This window comes from Eriocheir sinensis, chromosome 30 (genome assembly GCF_024679095.1).
Source record: "Eriocheir sinensis breed Jianghai 21 chromosome 30, ASM2467909v1, whole genome shotgun sequence".
In the NCBI taxonomy this organism is placed as follows: Eukaryota; Metazoa; Arthropoda; class Malacostraca; order Decapoda; family Varunidae; genus Eriocheir; species Eriocheir sinensis.
The window spans coordinates 13,647,615-13,668,722 of record NC_066538.1 but is presented as its reverse complement, the minus strand read 5'-3'; the positions used below and the strand labels follow the sequence as shown (position 1 = coordinate 13,668,722).

General features: G+C 45.6%; 1 protein-coding gene and 1 long non-coding RNA gene across 2 annotated transcripts in view; one reads left to right on the top strand and one right to left on the bottom strand.

The window, feature by feature from the left end:
- The window catches only part of LOC127005592 (uncharacterized), a 182,501-nt gene that overhangs the window by 44,875 nt on the left and 116,518 nt on the right, over positions 1 to 21,108 (top strand). The gene's annotated exons all lie outside the window — the stretch shown is intronic.
- On the bottom strand, positions 8,065 to 9,819 carry LOC127005596 (uncharacterized). Its single transcript, XR_007758745.1, has 2 exons — positions 9,672 to 9,819; positions 8,065 to 8,358 (listed from the first exon to the last, which is right to left on the bottom strand). It is a non-coding gene; the product is annotated as an uncharacterized LOC127005596 (long non-coding RNA).

Genomic DNA, 21,108 nt, shown 5'->3' with positions numbered 1-21,108 from the left:
TATTCACTGTTCTCAGCCTTTATTAATCCGGAAAAGCATGATTGTCACCTAGCACGGCTCCCACCTTAATTCCCACGTCTAGGGTTTAGTTCCCGCATAGCTTGATGATAATATGAAGACGCGTCAGGAGTTCAGCTGTGTCCGTCCGCCATCTTGTGTGTGTGTGTGCGTGTGTGTGCCACATCAACTGTTGTATTATGTGTTTACAGGTGAATGAGGTTGTGCCGCCCTCCCCCCCCTGCACTGTGTTCCTGGACCTGTCCTGGCCAGGCAGCATAACACAGCGGGTCCAAATCTATCTGAGCCGCGACACCCCGCGGGGCAGACAGTTTCTGTTGCTGTGCACGGGGCAGCGCGGCCCCTCCTACCGTAACACCAGCTTGCTAGGGGTGGGGAGGAAGGGGCAATTGGGAGAGTTTGTGTGGGCCGGGGACTATGAGAGTAATGATGGGGAGGGGGATTCCATCCTGCTGCCTGACCTTAATAAGGGTAAGTACCGAAGGTCAGGCCGGCTGGGGGATGTGTGTGGGCTGTTGTGGAATGACCATACCCAGGGTGTGCGTGGTCTGTTTGGCATCTTCACCAAGTATTGTCTGGAAAGTCAGAATTCGTCTCTTGTCTTCGGTGAGGTGGTGGAGGGACTGCCCATGGTGGTTGAGGCAGCCCAACACAGCAACATTAGGGAGGTGACTGTGGTGGACTGTGGTGTGGTGTTGTGAAGGTAATGGCCTGCACCATCATTACCACCACCATAACCACCACAGCAACATTAGGGAGGTGACTGTGGTGTGGTGTTGTGAAAGTAATGGCCTGCACCACCACCACCACCACCAACACAGCAACATTAGGGAGGTGACTGTGGTGTGGTGTTGTGAAGATAATGTCCTGCACCACCACCATCACATCAACACCACCACCACATCACCATCATGGGACGCAGCGGCCACCTGTCAGTCCTGTGGGAACCGGCTCACACCACCTCTCTGCCTCAATCATCCTCCGCCAGATCATTCAGGCCCCTGACCGACTCGGCCATCAGACGGTTCGGGCAGTGGATTACTCAACACCCCTGGACTGAGGTAACAAATGAGCCAGACGTCAACCAGAAATGGAAGCACTACCAGCACACTATTACCAGTGCCTACCACACCTTCTTCCCCGTCAAGACATTCCCAGTCCATCCATTTGACGCCCCCTGGATTAACCCCACCGTCAAGAGGCTCATCTCGCAGAGAAACAGGGCCCACAACACAGACCCTGCCCGCTACAGACAGCTTAGGAACAGAGTCATCAGGGAGATCAAAACCGCCAGAGCAAACTATTATCCAGATAAAATACACCATCTTAAACAGGCCAACAACAGACAGTGGTATCACAAGGTCAGGTCTCTTTGTGGACTCGGCAAACATTCACCCTCCTTCTCCCTCCTTCTCTCCATCATATACAATAAATCTTTAACAGCTGGAAAAGTTCCGTCAGATTGGAAACTTGCAAATGTCACACCAATTTTCAAAAAGGGGGACAAGTCTCATCCAGGAAACTATCGACCAATTAGCCTGACATCGATTGTTTGTAAGTTAACGGAGACTATCATTCGCGACAATATGGTGAAATTCTTCGAAGAAAATAATCTAATAAATAATTCGCAACATGGCTTCCGTAGTAAACGTTCGTGTTTGACTAACTTACTTGATTTTTTTCATTATATTTTTGAGGTGTTTGATGAAAGCAGATCAGTAGATATCATATATCTGGATTTTCAAAAGGCATTTGATTAAGTCCCCCACCAACGATTGCTCAGCAAACTATTGGCGCACGGTATCTCGGGTAACATTCACAATTGGCTTGCGGACTGGCTCTGAGCGGAAACAAAGAGTAGTTCTAAACGGTGTTACATCTAACTGGCTCGATGTCAGAAGCGGCGTACCTCAAGGATTAGTGCTTGGCCCCATGCTCTTCTTAATTTATGTTAATGATATCGATGATGGGCTCACTTGCAAAGTATCAAAATTTGCTGATGACACAAAAATTGCTAGTAAAGTAACTGCGACACTCGACGAAGAAGCTTTACAATCAGATCTAGATCGACTTGCACGTTGGGCCAATCAATGGCAAATGAAATTTAACATTGACAAATGTAAAGTGTTGCACATCGGAAAAAATAACAATCGCGTTCGATACGTAATGAATGGCCAACAACTTTCTGCAGTAAGTAAAGAAAAGGATCTTGGAATCACTATATCAAGCGATTTAAAGCCCGGTCAGCATTGTTCAGAGGTAGTTAAAACTGCAAACAAATTGGTTGGCTTCATCGGACGAGTCTTTAATAATGAATTGGAAAAAGTAATATTAAAACTGTATAATTCGTTGATTCGACCCCGTCTAGAGTACTGTGTACAGTTTTGGTCTCCCTATTACAGAAAAGACATAGCAAAGTTGAAACGGGTTCAACGAAGAGTAACAAAGATGATTCCTAGGTTGAGAAATTTATCATATGAACAAAGGCTTAAAGAAGTAAATTTATTCAGCCTATCAATACGAAGAATGCGAGGCAATCTAATAGAAGTGTTTAAAATGTTTAAGGGATTCAGTGATATTAATGCGGAAAATTACTTTACAATTGATTGATCAAATAGAACAAGAAGAAATCACAATTTGAAGATAAGTGGTAAAAGATTCTCGTCGCACGAAGCTAAACACTTCTTCTTCAATCGAGTTGTTAATGTTTGGAACTCTCTACCCTGTGATGTCGTTGATAGTACAACAGTTACGGCCTTCAAGAATAGATTAGACAAGTATTTTGAATCCAACCAGCAACTAAGATATTACTCATTGTCGTAATAACGTTAAGTTCTTTCGAATACTGGTGTCCTTGTCCGCTTTTATCGCCCGGTTAGTGGTAGCAGTAATGGTAGTTCTTTCGTCTTTCCTACATAAATTCCATGCAGTTTTTCCATGCTGCATGGTTCTTTTTCCTTTCCTGCCAGCTTTGGCTGGAGGGATGGGGGGTGGGGAGGAGCCTTCGCTTTTGCTGTCCTTCATCTTCCACCTTTGATTAGATAGTTAGTGTAGCTTGTCACAAACAGCCTCGTAAGGACCAGCAGGTCTCCTGTTGTTTGTTCTTCCTTTGTGTTCCTTTGTGTTCCTTGCACTTCACATTTATCACCTGACCGGCGGCTGAGGAGATAAATATCCATTTCATTGGTATCTGTCAAAGCCTCCCAAAACTTGATCTCACCCTCCCCACATACCTACCATCCCCTCCCCACCCCTCCGTCCAGGAGGTTGATGTTTTCAATAAAGAAATTAAGGACACACAGAGCTACCACGCCCACTGACCTCCCAATTAAAATCTATAAGGAATTTGCCCCTGAACTTGCCACCCCCATTTGCTCCATTATAAATGCTTCACTTGAACAAAACACTTGCACAAGCGACTGGAAAACGTCCTATGTTACTCCCATCCCCAAAACTTCCAGCCCTCAGTCCCTTAATGACCTAAGGCCAATCGCCATCACTCCCATTCCCAGCCTCATTTGTGAAGATTTTATTTTTAACTGGGCTTATGATGATATTAGTAGCCTCATAGACATCCAACAATTTGGCAACATGAAACACTCCTCTGCCACTCATTGCCTGGTCAGCTTTCTAGATTTCATACACAGCCACCTAGACAAACGAGACACCTCCCTTGCCCTTGCTTTTGTCGACTTCAGGAAAGCATTTGACCTTGTAGACCACACTGTTGTCATTACTAAGGCCATTGAGCTGGGGCTTCACCCTAATATTGTATCGTGGCTGACTGATTTCCTCAGCCCACGCCAGCAAATAGTTGGCTCCCAGGGCTCGGTCTCCCCTCCTCTTGACCTGACGTGTGGCGTCCCGCAAGGCACTAAAATGGGTCCGCTTTGCTTCTTGGTGCTCATTAACAACGCCCTCATGGACACACCGCATCGCTGGAAATATGTTGACGACAGCACCTTGGGCGTCACCGTCTTCAACAGAGATCCAGACTATGCTCATCTTCAAGCGTCGCTCGACAACCTTCAGGCATGGACGGTGGACAATAATGCCACTATTAACCACACCAAGACCATGGTGATGCATGTTTGCACGTCCAAGAGAGATGTGCCTCCTCCGCTGCTGTCTATTGGCTCACACCACCTCCAGGTTGTCCAGTCCACCAAATTACTCGGCATCAATGTTGACAACCAACTCAACTGGAAGCTCCACGTCTCCAACACCATCAGAGCAGCCTCCTACAAGCTGTACGTGCTGTGTAGACTTAGGACGCTGGGGGTACCGGCTGCTGAGCTGTGCAGTATTTACACATCTTTCATACTCCCAAAGCTCATGTATGCCTCATCGTCCCTTACCCTCACCCAACAACAGCAGCTTGAAAGGGTTCAAAAGAGGGCATTCAGGGTCATTTTAGGCCCTGACTACCACGCCTACGACAATGCCCAGACCACCCTGACTCTCCCGAGGCTCTCTGACAGACACCAGGACGCCCTCAGAAAATTTGGTGTCTCCCTGCTTCATCATCCTCGCCACCGCCACCTCCTGCCACCCGACGCCCCTCCCCCCGCCCGCTTCACCAGACACCACAACATACTCACGCCCTTCAGGGTGCTGCGTACTGACCGTTACAAATGAAGCGCAGTACCAGAGATAGTGAGGATTATAAACAATGCCCAGCAGTGATAGTCAATCCCAACGGGTCGCGGTGCAGATTAACACCTCACCGCCACCCTCTCAGTGCTCCCTTTACACCACCCTCCCTTCCCCTTTTGTCTCTATTTTTAGCTCTCCTAAACCACCTCCAACCCTCCCCTCCCCCCCTCTAGTGTAGCCTATTTAATATTATAGTTTATTGTATTTCTAATTTGTATATTTTCAGCCTGACGGCTGCCATACTTTAATAAACCTATTATTATTATTATTATTACTATTATTATTATTATTATTATTACCATCACCACCATCACCACATCAACACCATCACCACATCAACACCATCACAACATCATCACCCTCACCACATCAACACCATCACCACATCAACACAATCACATCATCACCATCACCACATCAACACCATCACCACATCATCACCATTACATCATCACCATCACCACACCAACACCACATCAACACCATCACCACATCATCACCATCACCACATCATCACCATCACCACATCAACACCATCAACACCATCACCACATCATCACCATCACCACATCAACACCATCACCACATCATCACCATCACCACATCAACACCATCACCACATCATCACCATTACATCATCACCATCACCACATCAACACCATCACCACATCATTACCATATCACCACATCAACACCATCACCACATCATCACCATCACCACATCAACACCATCACCACATCATCACCATCACCACATCAACACCATCACCACATCATCACCCTCACCACATCACCACCACCATCACATCACCACCACCACCACCACATCAACACCATCACCACATCAACACCATCACCACATCAACACCATCACCACATCATCACCATCACCACATTATCACCATCACCACATCAACACCATCACCACATCATCACCATCACCACATCAACACCATCACCATATCATCACCATCACCACATCAACACCATCACCACACCAACACCACATCAACACCATCACCACATCACCATCACCACATCATCACCACCACATCATCACCTCCATCACCACATCAACACCATCACCACATCATCACCATCACCACATCAACACCATCACCATCACCACATCACTATCACCACATCATCACCACCACCACATCATCACCTCCATCACCACATCAACACCATCACCACATCAGCACCATCACCACATCAGCACCATCACCACATCAACACCATCACCACATCAGCACCATTACCATATCAATACCATCACCACATCAACACCATCACCATCACCACATCATCACCATCACCATATCAACACCATCACCATATCAATACCATCACCACATCAACACCATCACCACATCAGCACCATCACCACATCAACACCATCACCACATCACCATATCAACACCATCACCACATCATCACCATCACCACATCAACACCATCACCACATCAACACCATCACCACATCATTACCATCACCACATCATCACCATCACCACATCAACACCATCACCACATCAACACCATCACCACATCACCACCACCACATCAGCACCATCACCACATCAACACAATTACCACATCACCACCACCACAACATCACCTCCACCACATCATCACCATCACCACATCATCACCATCACCACATCAACACCATCACCACATCAACACCATCACCACATCATCACCATCACCACATCATCACCATCACATCATCACCACCACCACATCAACATCATCACCATCACCACATCAACACCATCACCACATCAACACCACTACCACATCAACACCATCACCACATCAACACCATCACCACATCATCACCCTCACCACATCAACACCATCACCACACCAACACCCTCACCACACCATCACCATCACCACATCAACACCATCACCACATCATCACCATCACCACATCATCACCATCACCACATCATCACCATCACCACATCAACACCATCACCACATCAACACCATCACCACATCATCACCATATCACCACAACACCATAACCAAATCAACATCATCACCATCACCACATCATCACCATCACCACATCAACACCACCACATCATCACCACATCAACACCATCACATCAACACCATCACCACCACCACATCATCACCATCACCACATCATTACCATCACCACATCATCACCATCACCACATCAACACCATCACCACATCATCACCATCACCACATCATCACCACCACCACATCACCACCACCACATCAACACCATCACCACATCAACACCATCACCACATCATCACCATCACCACATCAACACCATCACCACCATCACCACATCAACACCACATCATCACCATCACCACATCAACACCACCACATCATCACCATCACCACATCAACACCATCACATCAACACCATCAACACATCAACACCATCACCACATCATCACCATCATCACCATCACCACATCATCACCATCACCACATCAACACCATCAACACATCAACACCATCACCACATCAACACCATCACCACATCAACACCATCACCACATCAACACCATCACAACATCAATGCCATCACCACATCATCACCATCACCACATCAACACCCTCACCACATCATCACCATTACATCATCAACACCATCACCACATCAACACCATCACCACATCAACACCATCAACACATCATCACCATCACCACATCAACACCATCACCACATCAACACCATCACCACATCAACACCATCACCATCACCACATCAACACCATCACCACATCAACACCATCACCATCACCACATCAACACCATCACCACATCATCACCATATCACCACAACACCATAACCAAATCAACATCATCACCATCACCACATCATCACCATCACCACATCAACACCACCACATCATCACCACATCAACACCATCACATCAACACCATCACCACCACCACATCATCACCATCACCACATCATTACCATCACCACATCATCACCATCACCACATCAACACCATCACCACATCATCACCATCACCACATCATCACCACCACCACATCACCACCACCACATCACCATCACCACATCAACACCATCACCACATCAACACCATCACCACATCATCACCATCACCACATCAACACCATCACCACCATCACCACATCAACACCACATCATCACCATCACCACATCAACACCACCACATCATCACCATCACCACATCAACACCATCACATCAACACCATCAACACATCAACACCATCACCACATCATCACCATCATCACCATCACCACATCATCACCATCACCACATCAACACCATCAACACATCAACACCACCACCACAACAACACCATCACCATAAACACCATCACCACATCAACACCATCACAACATCAATGCCATCACCACATCACCATCACCACATCAACACCCTCACCACATCATCACCATTACATCATCAACACCATCACCACATCAACACCATCAACACCATCAACACATCATCACCATCACCACATCAACACCATCACCACATCAACACCATCACCACATCAACACCATCACCATCACCACATCAACACCATCACCACATCATCACCATCACCTCATCATCACCACATCAACACCATCACCATCACCACATCACCTTCACCACATCATCACCACCACCACATCATCACCTCCATCACCACATCAACACCATCACATCAGCACCACCACATCAACACCATCACCACATCAGCACCATCACCACATCATCACTATTACCATATCAACACCATCACCACATCAACACCATCACCACATCAACACCATCACCACATGATCACCATCACCACATCATCACCATCACCATATCAACACAATCATCACATCAACATCATCACCATCACCACAGCATCACCATATCAACACCATCACCACATCATCACCACCACATCATCATCACCATCACCACATCATCACCATCAACACCATCACCACATCATCACCATCAACACATCATCCCCACCACCACATCAACACCATCACCACATCATCACCATCACCACATCATCATCACCACACCATCATCATCACCACATCAACACCACCACATCATCACCATCACCACATCAACACCATCACCACATCGACACCAACAACACATCAACACCATCACAACATCAACACCATCACCACATCATCACCATCACCACATCTTCACCATCACCACATCAACACCCTCACCACATCATCACCATTATATCATCACCATCACCACATCAACACCATCACCACATCAACACCATCACCACATCATCACCATATCACCACATCAACACCATCACTACATCATCACCACCATCACATCATCACCATCACCACATCATTACCATCACCACATCATCACCATCACCACATCAACACCATCACCACATCATCACCATCACCACATCATCACCACCACCACCACATCACCACCACCACCACCACATCATCACATCAACACCATCACCACATCAACACCATCACCACATCATCACCATCACCACATTATCACCATCACCACATCAACACATCATCATCACCATCACCACATCAGCACCATCACCACATTATCACCATCACCACATCAACACCATCACCACATCAACACCATCACCTCATCATCACCACATCAACACCATCACCACATCAACATCACCACATCATCACCATCACCACATTATCACAATCACCACATCAACACCATCACCACATCAACACCATCAATACATCATCACCATCACCATCACCACATCAACACCATCACCACATCATCACCTTCACCACATCAACACCATCAACACATCATCACCATCACCACATCAACACCGTCAACACCATCACCACATCAACACCATCACCACATCAACACCATCAACACATCATCACCATCACCTCATCATCACCACATCATCACCATCACCACATCACCTTCACCACATCATCACCAGCACCACATCATCACCTCCATCACCACATAAACACCATCACATCAGCACCATCACCACATCAACACCATCACCACATCATCACCATCACCACATCATCACTATTACCATATCAACACCATCGCCACATCAACACCATCACCACATCATCACCATCACCACATCATCACCATCACCATATCAACACAATCATCAACACCATTACCACATCATCACCATCACCACATCATCACCATCACCACATCAACACCATCACCACATCAACACCATCAACACATCAACACCATCACCACATCACCATCACCACCACATCATCACCATCACTACATAATCACCATCACCACATCATCACCATCAATACCATCACTACATCATCACCATCACCACATCATCCCCACCACCACATCAACACCATCACCACATCATCACCATCACCACATCACCATCACCACATCAACACCATCACCACATCAACACATCAATACCATCACAACATCAACACCATCACCACAGCAACACCACCACATCATCACCATCACCACATCAACACCATCACCACATCAACACATCAATACCATCACATCAACACCATCACCACAGCAACACCACCACATCATCACCATCACCACATCAACACCATCACCACATCAACACCATCACCACATCAACACCATCACCACATCAACACATCAATACCATCACAACATCAACACCATCACCACATCATCACCATCACCACATCACCATCACCACATCAACACCCTCACCACATCATCACCATTACATCATCAACACCATCACCACATCAACACCATCACCACATCATCACCATATCACCACATCAACACCATAACCACATCAACACCATCACCACATCATCACCATCACCACATCAACACCATCACCACAGCATCACCATCATCACCACCACCATCACCACATCAACACCATCACCACATCATCACCATCACCATCACCTCATCAACACCATCACCTCATCAACACCATCACCACATCAACACCATCACCATCACCACATCAACACCATCACCACATCAACACCATCACCACATCATCACCATCACCACATTATCACCATCACCACATCATCACCATCACATCATCACCACCACCACATCAACATCATCACCATCACCACATCAACACCATCACCACATCATCATCACCACATCATCACCATCACCACATCATCAATATCACCACATCACCATCACCACATCATCACCACCACCACATCAACACTATCACCACATCATCACCATCACCACATCAGCACCATCACCACATCAATACCATCACCACATCATCACCATCACCACATCATCATCACCACATCATCACCATCACCACATCATCACCATTACCATATCAACACCATCACCACATCAACACCATCACCACATCATCACCATCACCACATCATCAAAATCACCACATCATCACCATCAGCATATCAACACCAACACCATCACCACATCAGCACCATCACATCAACACCATCACCATCACCACATCATCACAATATCAACACCATCACAACATCATCACCATCACCACATCAACACCATCACCACATCATCACCATCACCACATCAACACCATCACCACATCAACACCATCACCACATCAACACCATCACAACATCACCACCACCACATCATCACCACCACCACCACATCATCACCATCACCACATCATCACCATCACCACATCAACACTATCACCACATCATCACCATCACCACATCATCACCATCACCACATCATCACCACTACCACATCAACACCATCACTGCATCATCACCATCACCACATCAACACCATCAACACATCACCATCACCACATCATCACCATCACCACATCAAAACTATCACCACATCATCACCATCACCACATCATCACCACCACCACATCATCACCACCACCACATCAACACCATCACTGCATCATCACCATCAACACATTTACACATCACCATCACCACATCTTCACCATCACCACCACCACCAAATCACCATCACCACATCTTCACCACCACCAACACAACAGCATTAGGGAGGTGACTGTGGTGTGATGTTGTGAGGGTAATGTCCTGCACCACCACCACCACCATCTTTACATCATCACCATCATTACTATCACCACCACCACAACAACAAAAACATTATAAAGGTAACTTTTTTTATTTATTTACTATTCTCTATTTTTATTTTATTTAGTAACATGAAGCATAACCTTGTGTGCCTAACATTAATACCTGATGCAATGTATTGTTCAGTTTCTCGCTGCATTCATGTGGCATCAGCGCAGTGTTTCATGCTGTCCACCGGCCTTCCCTTCACTGTTAACTTGTTCCATGATTTCCATGTTTGTAATTACAGGGACGTCTTGTTTTACGCGAGTTTAAACTACGCAAATTTGGTTCAACGTGATGTATTTATTACTTATAGATAAAAATTGGTCTTGGAACCATCTGATGAAATCAAGGAAATGTTGTATTGAAACATTAATTTTATGTTTTCCTGTAAATCATTCCTTAATAAAAGTCTGTGATCAGGATGTGACCATGTGTGAAATGTGTTAGCCTCCTCAGCTCTGCCAGGCACTGCTGTAACCACTGGACATTACAGAGAGAGAGAGAGAGAGAGAGAGAGAGAGAGAGAGAGAGAGAGTGTTTTCAGGTGTAGGCTATCTATAGTTTTTGTATAGTGAGAAGTAATCTATTGTTATTTATTGACGTACTTTTATTGTACATACAGAACTTCAAAATTACTCTCTCTCTCTCTCTCTCTCTCTCTCTCTCTCTCTCTCTCTCTCTCTCTCTCTCTCTCTCTCTCTCTCTCTCTCTCTCTCTCTCTCTCTCTCTCTCTCTCTCTCTCTTTCCACATGCTTACTTATGCACACTTTGCAGTTGTGTGTTTTTATACATGTTTTTTACGCTTGACTGCTCTTTGTGGTGCAAAAACAAAGTAGATAAACAGCAAAGGAAAACAACAACTTTCACCCCGGCGCCTTGGACGGATGCCTGGAAGCAATTATCAGATAGTGTACGTGAGTGTCCCGCTGACTGACTGGTGGCCTGACTGGCGGGCGGCCGGTGGGTGGGGGGACCAGTCAGGCGGCAATTATCAGATAGTGTACCTGAGTGCCCCGCTGACTGTCTGGCGGCCTGACTGGTGGGCGGCTGGTGGAACCAGTCAGGCGGCAATTATCAGATAGTGTAAGTGGGTGCCCTGCTGACTGACTGGCAGCCTGACTGATGGGCAGCTGGTGGGTGGGGGAACCAGCTAGGCAGCAATTATCAGAGTGTATGTGAGTGCCCCGCGACTGACCGGCGGCCAGTGGGCGTTAATGGGCTTGTCTGCCATATTTCTTCCACATATCATGTTTTCAGTTATTCCACTGCTGCAGTATATGCACTAAGAATGTATGTACAGGTTTTAATCGAAAAACACCAGCATTTCCTTGTCTTTATTCTGTAGAAGCTGAGAAGAAATGTTCCACACCCGCCTTGATCCCTCACACTTCCTCTGTGCAATGTTCATTATATATTGACCATGGTCTTACTTTTAATGTAGAAGCATGTACAGACTTCTATGTAGAGCGTCTCAGATTCAATCAAAGCTTACTTCAAATAAACAGAAAGAAGTATTGGGGCAGGAAGGAGAAAAACTTACAAATATGCAAATTATAGTGTATATTTGACTCGACGTCAACCAACAGTGTTACACAATCATGCATGTCATTATTGGAGGTATATTAACCAGTAAAAGGAGAAAATGCAACATGCATGTCATGCACCAATTATTGAGAGGGGTTGGTTAAGTGTTTTTTAGGGAAAAATAATTTTGAATGGTGAAGAAATGGAGGAGGTCAATGAGTTTAAGTACCTTGGATCAGTTATGTGTAAGCATGGTGGTATGGAGGGAGAGATAAGAGAAAGGACATTGCAAGGAAGAAGGGTGGTAGGGTCTTTGGGACGAATCATGAATGGCAGAAGTGTGAGCATGGAGGTAAAGAGGAATTTGAGAAATACAATAATAGTAACAACCCTCACATATGCAAGTGAAACGTGGGCCTGGAATGGAAGTCAGAGGTCTAGAGTGCGGGCAGTGGAAATTAGTTATTTGAGGAGTGCTTGTGGTGTGAGAAGAATGGATGAAGTGAGTAATGAATGTGTGTAAGAGCGTTTTGGAATGTGTCACAGGGGTGAAGGGTAGAAGTGTGGAGTGGTGGAAGAAGTGAAGCGACAGACCTTAAAGTGGTTTGGCCACATGGAGCGAATGGAGGCGAGTAAGATGACCAGAAGGGTGTATGTGAGTGAGATAGAGGAAGGGAATGCTAGAGGACGACCTCCAGTGAAATGGAGGGATAGGGTGCAAGAGTACGTTAGGGAGAGGGGGGGAAAGATCTTAGAGAAACTTTGAGCAGGCAAGGAGGGAGTGTTTGGACAGAGAAAGTTGGAAGCTCTTCTGCCGTGGCCATCACCTGATGGGAGCTCCTAGGAGCAGGCGTCGATTAAATGATGATGATGATGATGATGAGAAATGGCTGTGGTGTGACAGAGATAGCTTGATCACCAGAGATGAAAAAGATACAAGAGTGGAATAGATAATAGAAGATAACTCCTTTAAGAGAGAGAGAGAGAGAGAGAATGAAATCGAGGGAGAATGATAATAAGAATTAGACTGAGAATGAGAGAGATTGAATGAGAATGAGCAAATAAGAATGAGAGAATGAGAAAGAATGAAAATGAGAAAAATAATGAGAGAATGAGAATGAGAGAACGAAAATGAGGGGGAATGATAATGAGAATGAGATAATAAGAACTAGAGAATAAGAATGAGAGAGACTGAGAATGAGAATGAGAGGGAATAAGAATAAGAATGAGAGATTGAGAGAAAATGAGAATAAGGGAGAATGAGTGAATAAGAATAAGAGAGGTAATGAGAATGAGACAGAGAATGAGATTGAAAGAATGAGAAAGAGAGAATGTGAGAGCAAGAATGTAAGAAAAATGAGAAAATGTTAGAGAAAGAAGAGAGACGCCCACTTTGTTACCTTTACCTGTTTCATCTCACGTCGTTATCTGTCCACCGTAATGTTTCGTCACTACCTGTTTAACGTGACCTTCAGCTGTGTCTTCCTCCCCCTGGTGGCCGCCCGTCTCCAGTCCTGCGAGCAAACATAGCCAGGGTCAGGTCAAAGCCAAAAGGTCAGTCAGCCTCTTTCGTGTGTGTGTGTGTGTGTATGTGAGAGAAAGAGAGAGAATATGAAAAAGAGAGAATGAAAATGAAGGATAATGATCATACACTTACACTTATGTACACTTAAGTATGTTTAGCAGACCAGTCGAATGAAACAACTCTATGCTGCGCTCATATGATGTTGACATAAGTTAACTGAGGGTGGTGGCATGGTCGGGTCAAACTTAAAGTCTGCAGTTTCCCAATACTTTTTTTTTTTTTTTTTTTTTTTTGCGCCGGTAGGCATCTTCCCGGTGGGGCCTGATGGTCGGCCCAAGGCTTCTTCCAGGTGGGGCCTGATGGTCGGCCCAGCCCGTTCTGGCGCAGGCGAGTGTTTATAGTGGCGCCATCTTGCATTGGCTCATGCTGCCCACCGGAACTTGTTCTTGATTCGCTTGGACGGCTTCCTCTAGAGTCCGGGTTGATGGGTGGTCTTCAGGACAGCATGTGGGTAGTTTTAAGCCACTCGGCGGTGACTGAAAAATCCGAGTGGTAGCGTGAGGATTCGAACCCGCGTCGTCCATCACGCGGCGAATGTGGGTCCAGTACGCTATCACTTCGGCCACCGCCTACCCTATAGATCTTATCTAGACGACATTTAAATGGGTTAATTGTTTGAGCCTCAACTATTTCAGAAGGGAGCCAATTCCAAATATTAACTGCTCTGAAGTAGAAGTTATTACTCTGTGGTCCATACACACCATCAGTAGGGCAGTGCTGAAACAGTTGTGTGTTGTGTTGACGGCTTGGCCTGTCCAGAGGTGTGAACGATGGAGGGAGTACTTCCTGTTCATATACACTGAAGTGTTTCCACATTTCAATCATATCTCCCCTCAGGCGCCGATACTTCAAAGTTGGTAAGTCAAGGTGCCTGAGACGGTCGGAATACTCAAGATGTCCAAGTCCATCAACTAGCTTGGTGGCCCTTATTTGCACCTGTTCAATTTTACTTTCTAGGCTCCTGTATCTAGGTGACCAAATAACTTGGGCATATTCTAGGTGGCTGCAGATGAAGGCTGTATATAACCATTTAAACATATCTTGACCAAGGTGCAAAATACCGTCGAATAAGCCCCATCATCGAGTTAGCAATCTTGATCTTGCCCAAAATATGTTGCTCAAATTTCAGTTCAGAGTCCAGTATAACACCAAGATCTTTTATTGCTTCTACATGCTCCTGTTCATCATTTATATAATAACAATGTTCATATACAATATTTCTAGGAGCCCAATGTAAGAACTTTGCATTTTGATGGATTAACTCTTATCAGCCAAGTATCAGACCACTGCTGCAAGTTGTTTAAGTCATTTTGGAGCTGAATAGAATCATACCTCTCTGTTATTTGCTATAAGATTTTGACATCATCTGTAAACATGTATAATGGTGAACTGATTGTTTCAGGCAGGTCATTTATATATACGTATTATGAAAAGGATGGGTCCCAGGACACTCGCACCTTGGGAATTCCACTCAAGACAGGGGCTGCAGATGATCTTTCCCCATTTACAACCACTGATTGTTGCCTTTGTCAAAAAAGTAGTAATCCACATAAGAATCTGGCCATGTATTCCACAGCTCTCAAGTTTGCAAAGGAGACGGCAGTGGGGGACAGAGTCGAGCATGTGGCATAGTCCAGGTATATGACATCAAGTACTCCTCCTCTAGACATGGTTCCAGAACAATGTTCCAAATAGTATAATAATTGCAACACTGTTGAACGTCCATGTATGAAGCCATATTGGTGTTTAGAAAGGATTTTGTTAATAATTAGGTGACTAATAATAGTTTCACGAATAAGAGATTTTAGTATCTTGCATAATTTTGTAGTAAGGCTTATTGGTTGATGGTTTAAGGGTAGTTTTTTAGGTCCTTGCTTATATATTGGGGCAATTAATGCTTCCTTCCAGTCTAGTGGCACTTCTCCCAGTTCAACACTGTTACGATACAATATGGATATAGGCTTGACCAATTGGGTAGCGAGTTCCTTAATGATTCTTGGATGAATTTCATCAGGACCAAGGCTTTTATCTATTTTAACAGATGTTAACATCTTAAGAACACTAGATTCAGATATGGTAAGGGAATGAATTGGTCGCTCAACATGTACAGGCGGTGGTTTAGGTACTGGGCCAACTAGGTCTTTGTTGAAAACTGAACAAAACTGTTTTTGCAATATTTCTGCTGTTACCTGATCATCGCTATTGGGGTCATTGGGATTTGCCAACAGTGGTGACACTCCACACTTGGTTTTTAATTTGTTCTTGGTAAATTTCCAAAATGCTCTGGGCTGAGTCTTAGCCTGTGCTGCGATTCATTTTTCATAATTATGTTTAGCTTTACGACAGTTCTGTTTACATTTGTTCCTTACCCGTAAGCACTCAAGCCTGTACAGGTCAGCGTCAGCCCGAAATCGGTGTGCTATCCATTTACGATAAGCCCTTTTCTTGCTCTGGAGTAGTTCTCTTATCTCTGCATGCAAGAGAAAACCATTATTCCAGTTAGATACAAATTCATTTCTAAGTTCCAAAAGCTTACTTTAATTATTTGCCAGGTATCTTCAGTATTTAGGTTGTGTTCTCCTCAAATCTACCTGCCCAGTCGGATTCAGCTAAGGTTTGTCTCATAGCATCATAATTCCCATTATTGTAGCTGAACATTTTTTTAGGTTTGGTCATATCTGTATAGCAGTGGTATTTGAATGAAAGTAATACATGGTCACTAGGGCCGAGAGGTGCAGAAAACTAAGTCAGATACCATATCTTCTTCATTAGTTAATATTAAGTCGAAGAGTGAGGGATTATCAGTTCCTCTTGCTCTGGTTGGCTGGTTAACATGTTGGTATAGGAACATATTTTGAACAATTTGAATAAATTCACATTCATACAAGTTCGCTGGTCCATAAGATGTCAGGAGGTCCCAGTCGATATGTGGCAAACTAAAATCTCCCATCAGGCATGTGTGTGAATAAGAGCCATGACAAACTGTCTGTATCAAATTAGTTAAGGCCGAGTTATTAATGTCTGAAGAATTAGGGCTTCTATTATATGCACCAAGTAATAACTTATTAACTCCTCGAAGTTGTATCTCAAGGAAAGCAGCTTCGTTAAAAGATGGTAATGTGGTACGTGTGATACTGATTTGTTGAGTGATGTGTGTATATACAGAATTATACCCCTGTCCTCGCCAGGTGCAAGATTACAAAAGTATGGTATAACATTTTCAATAGTAAAATCCGGGGCTAACCTTTCCTTGATTTTTTTTGGCTTTGTCTCAGTTATGGCAATGATATGGGGCTTCATGTCATGTATTCTTGCTTTCAGTTCAGATAATTTGTTTGAGGTCACAGTGTCTGCATGTGTATAAAACACCGTTATGTATGGCTTGGCCATGTGGACAAGTGCTTGCTCAGCATTATTAAAAGTTGAAGGTAGGTGAGTCTTAACTTTACTTAATTTTCGCTGCTCATTTATTTTTATTTTAGTTGGCAATCCTTTAAAATCATAGCTATATTTATTTATATATTCACCAATCATATGCTGCAGTTTTATATTCATATCCTCCAGACCATCCACATCTTCAGGCTTGGATGTCACATTACATGCAATCCTGGCATTCTTGAATGACTTACACAAACAAAGAATGTGATAGTAGTGTTCAGAAAAGCACCTGTGTTGAGAGTTATAAAATTGTTTATAAAGCCTCAATTCCCCCTTACTATAAGCAATAAACATTTCCTACACTTAGCTTGCCCTGATTTTGCATATTCAAAACTAAAATTTTTAATATACTAGATGTTGGATGATCTGAGGTACTCGGTACTGATTGATAGGATATTACTGCAGATGTTTGCCCCCCACTTGATGCCCGCCAGGCCCCTCAAGAGGTTCAGCCGGGGGAGGCAGGAAGTCTGGAGATCACTCGTGTGGTGCCTCCAAGTGAGGCGGGAGCTGTCCAACACTAGACCCAGGAATCTATGTGTTGTGCGGAAGGGGATGACTGTGCCTATTAGGTGTGCTTGAGGGATGGCAGGGATGTGGCGACGGGTGAAGCACATATGGCATGACTTTGGTGCACTGAGGGTAAGGCCCCACTGAGTGCACCAATGACTGATGGTGTCAAGCCCTCTCTGGAGGAGGGTTTGCGCCTCAGGAAGAGAGGGAGCAGAGCACAGAAGGGAAATGTCGTCTGCATAGATGAAGGTATGAGTGTCAGGGGGGAGGGCAGGTCTGAGAGGAGGATGTTGAAGAGGAGAGGGCTTAGGGGCGAGCCTTGGGGGACCCCTCTACAGATAGGATAGGGTTGAGAGAGGGTGTTCCCAATAGAGACAGAAATGGTTCTACTGGAGAGGAAGGAGCGGACCCAGTGTAGAGGAGTGCCAAAGAGGCTGAGAGTAGAAAGCTTATAGAGGATAGCATTGTGTGAGGCAGAATCATAGGCTCCTTCAAGGTCGAGGAAGGCGGCGAGCGTAAAGCGCCCCCTTCCAAAACCCTCCTGGACATGGTGGTCGAGGTCAAGAAGGGTGTCAAGGGTGCCACGGCGGGGCCGGAATCCGGACATGTTGGAGGGAAGATGATTATGTTCCAACCACCAAGAAAGCCTTGTTAGCACAAGGTGTTCGAAGAGTTTGCTGACGCAGGAGAGAAGGCTGATAGGACGGTAAGAGGAGGGTAAGGTGGGGTCTTTCCCTGGCTTAGGAATTGGAAGCGTGATGGCGTGGCGCCACTGGTGAGGAAAAGTGCGGAGAGCCAGCAGTGGTTAAAGATCTGAAGCAGGAAGAGGGAGTAAGCTTCTGGGAGGTGTTTAAGAAAATCACTGAGAATGTCATCATCCCCAGCGGATTTCCCCACCGGCAGTGCGGCTGTGGCTGCTGTGAGTTCGTGTAAGAGGAAAGGCTGGGTGATAGGATGAGTGTGAGATGGTGGGGGTAGTACAGGGGGAGGGACCGGGTCCGGGGAGCCCAGCCGTGTGGGGAAGTGTGTGGCGAGGTGTTCCACTTTCTGGGCATCCCCAGCCAGTGGAACACCGTTGTGTTGTAGAGGGAACATGAGAGGGGCTTGGGGCCAAACCATCTTCCTGAAGAATAACCATGTTTTGGTGAGTGAGGTTGAGAAGTCAAGGGAGGCACAGAAGGCAGACCAAGATACCCTTTTGGCTGACAAGATTGTGCGCTTGCAGCGAGCCTCCAATTGGTGGAACCTCCGGCGCAGCTCCGGGACGGGCCGGTGACGCCAGGCATTGAATGCCTCGCACTGTCGGTTCCACCATGGAGTTCGAAGAAGACGCGGGGGCTGGGATGAACGGAAGGTGAAGCAATGAGACCCCACTTCCACCAAGGTGTCCGTTAAGGCCCCAATGGCTTCACCAGGAGGAGGGTTGGGGGGGAGTGGTACGGAGGAGAGGTGGTCAAGGAAGGAGGACCAGTTGTCAGCCCCAAGGGACCATCTTGGCCGGCCTTGTGCAGGGGGAGGGGGGAGGGGTTAGTGAAGGGAAAGTAAGGATGACCACTGAATTCCCTTTCCTATTTTTTTTTTTCCCCCTGCTTGAGCGCTGCCATGCGTGTTTACCTTCGCCAGCTTGTTTACCTCCGCCAGCTCATGTAAATCCCGTTCCAAAGTAATCCCCCGCCACACAATAAGCTAAGGGACCCTGGGCAATACCTCAATGAGTGTTCCCACATGTAATAATCTGATCAGTCTTGCCTGTAATATTTACCTCTGACAAAATGAGCACTGCAGAGTCGAAATAAAGCAGACGGCCCCCAGTTTTCCCTCCTCACAGCTGCTATCCACTTCCCCCGCTCTTCTGGATTCGCTGGAAATCTATAAAATGACACAGCATCTCTCCCGTGTCGGTTAGAACATCCAACCGCACAACATACGTATCCCATGACGAATACAGAGCACTTGTGTAGCCGCCACCAAGGTTTGCTTTGATAATTAATTAAGTGACCACCACCACTGACCACCAAGATGGCCCCGCACCCCCGCTAATGACGTCAGCTGCAAAACCTCTATAGTACAGGTGGCACCCCTGAGCCGAAACTTAACAAATATGTAGCTGTTTGCTAGCCAACAGTTGCCAAGCTCTGCTTACTGCTAACTAGCAGAAATTGTTAAGGCTAACAGAAAAGGTTTATGTATACCGGCCCCGATTCCCTCTCTCAAACGCACCCATGCTGGGTTCACT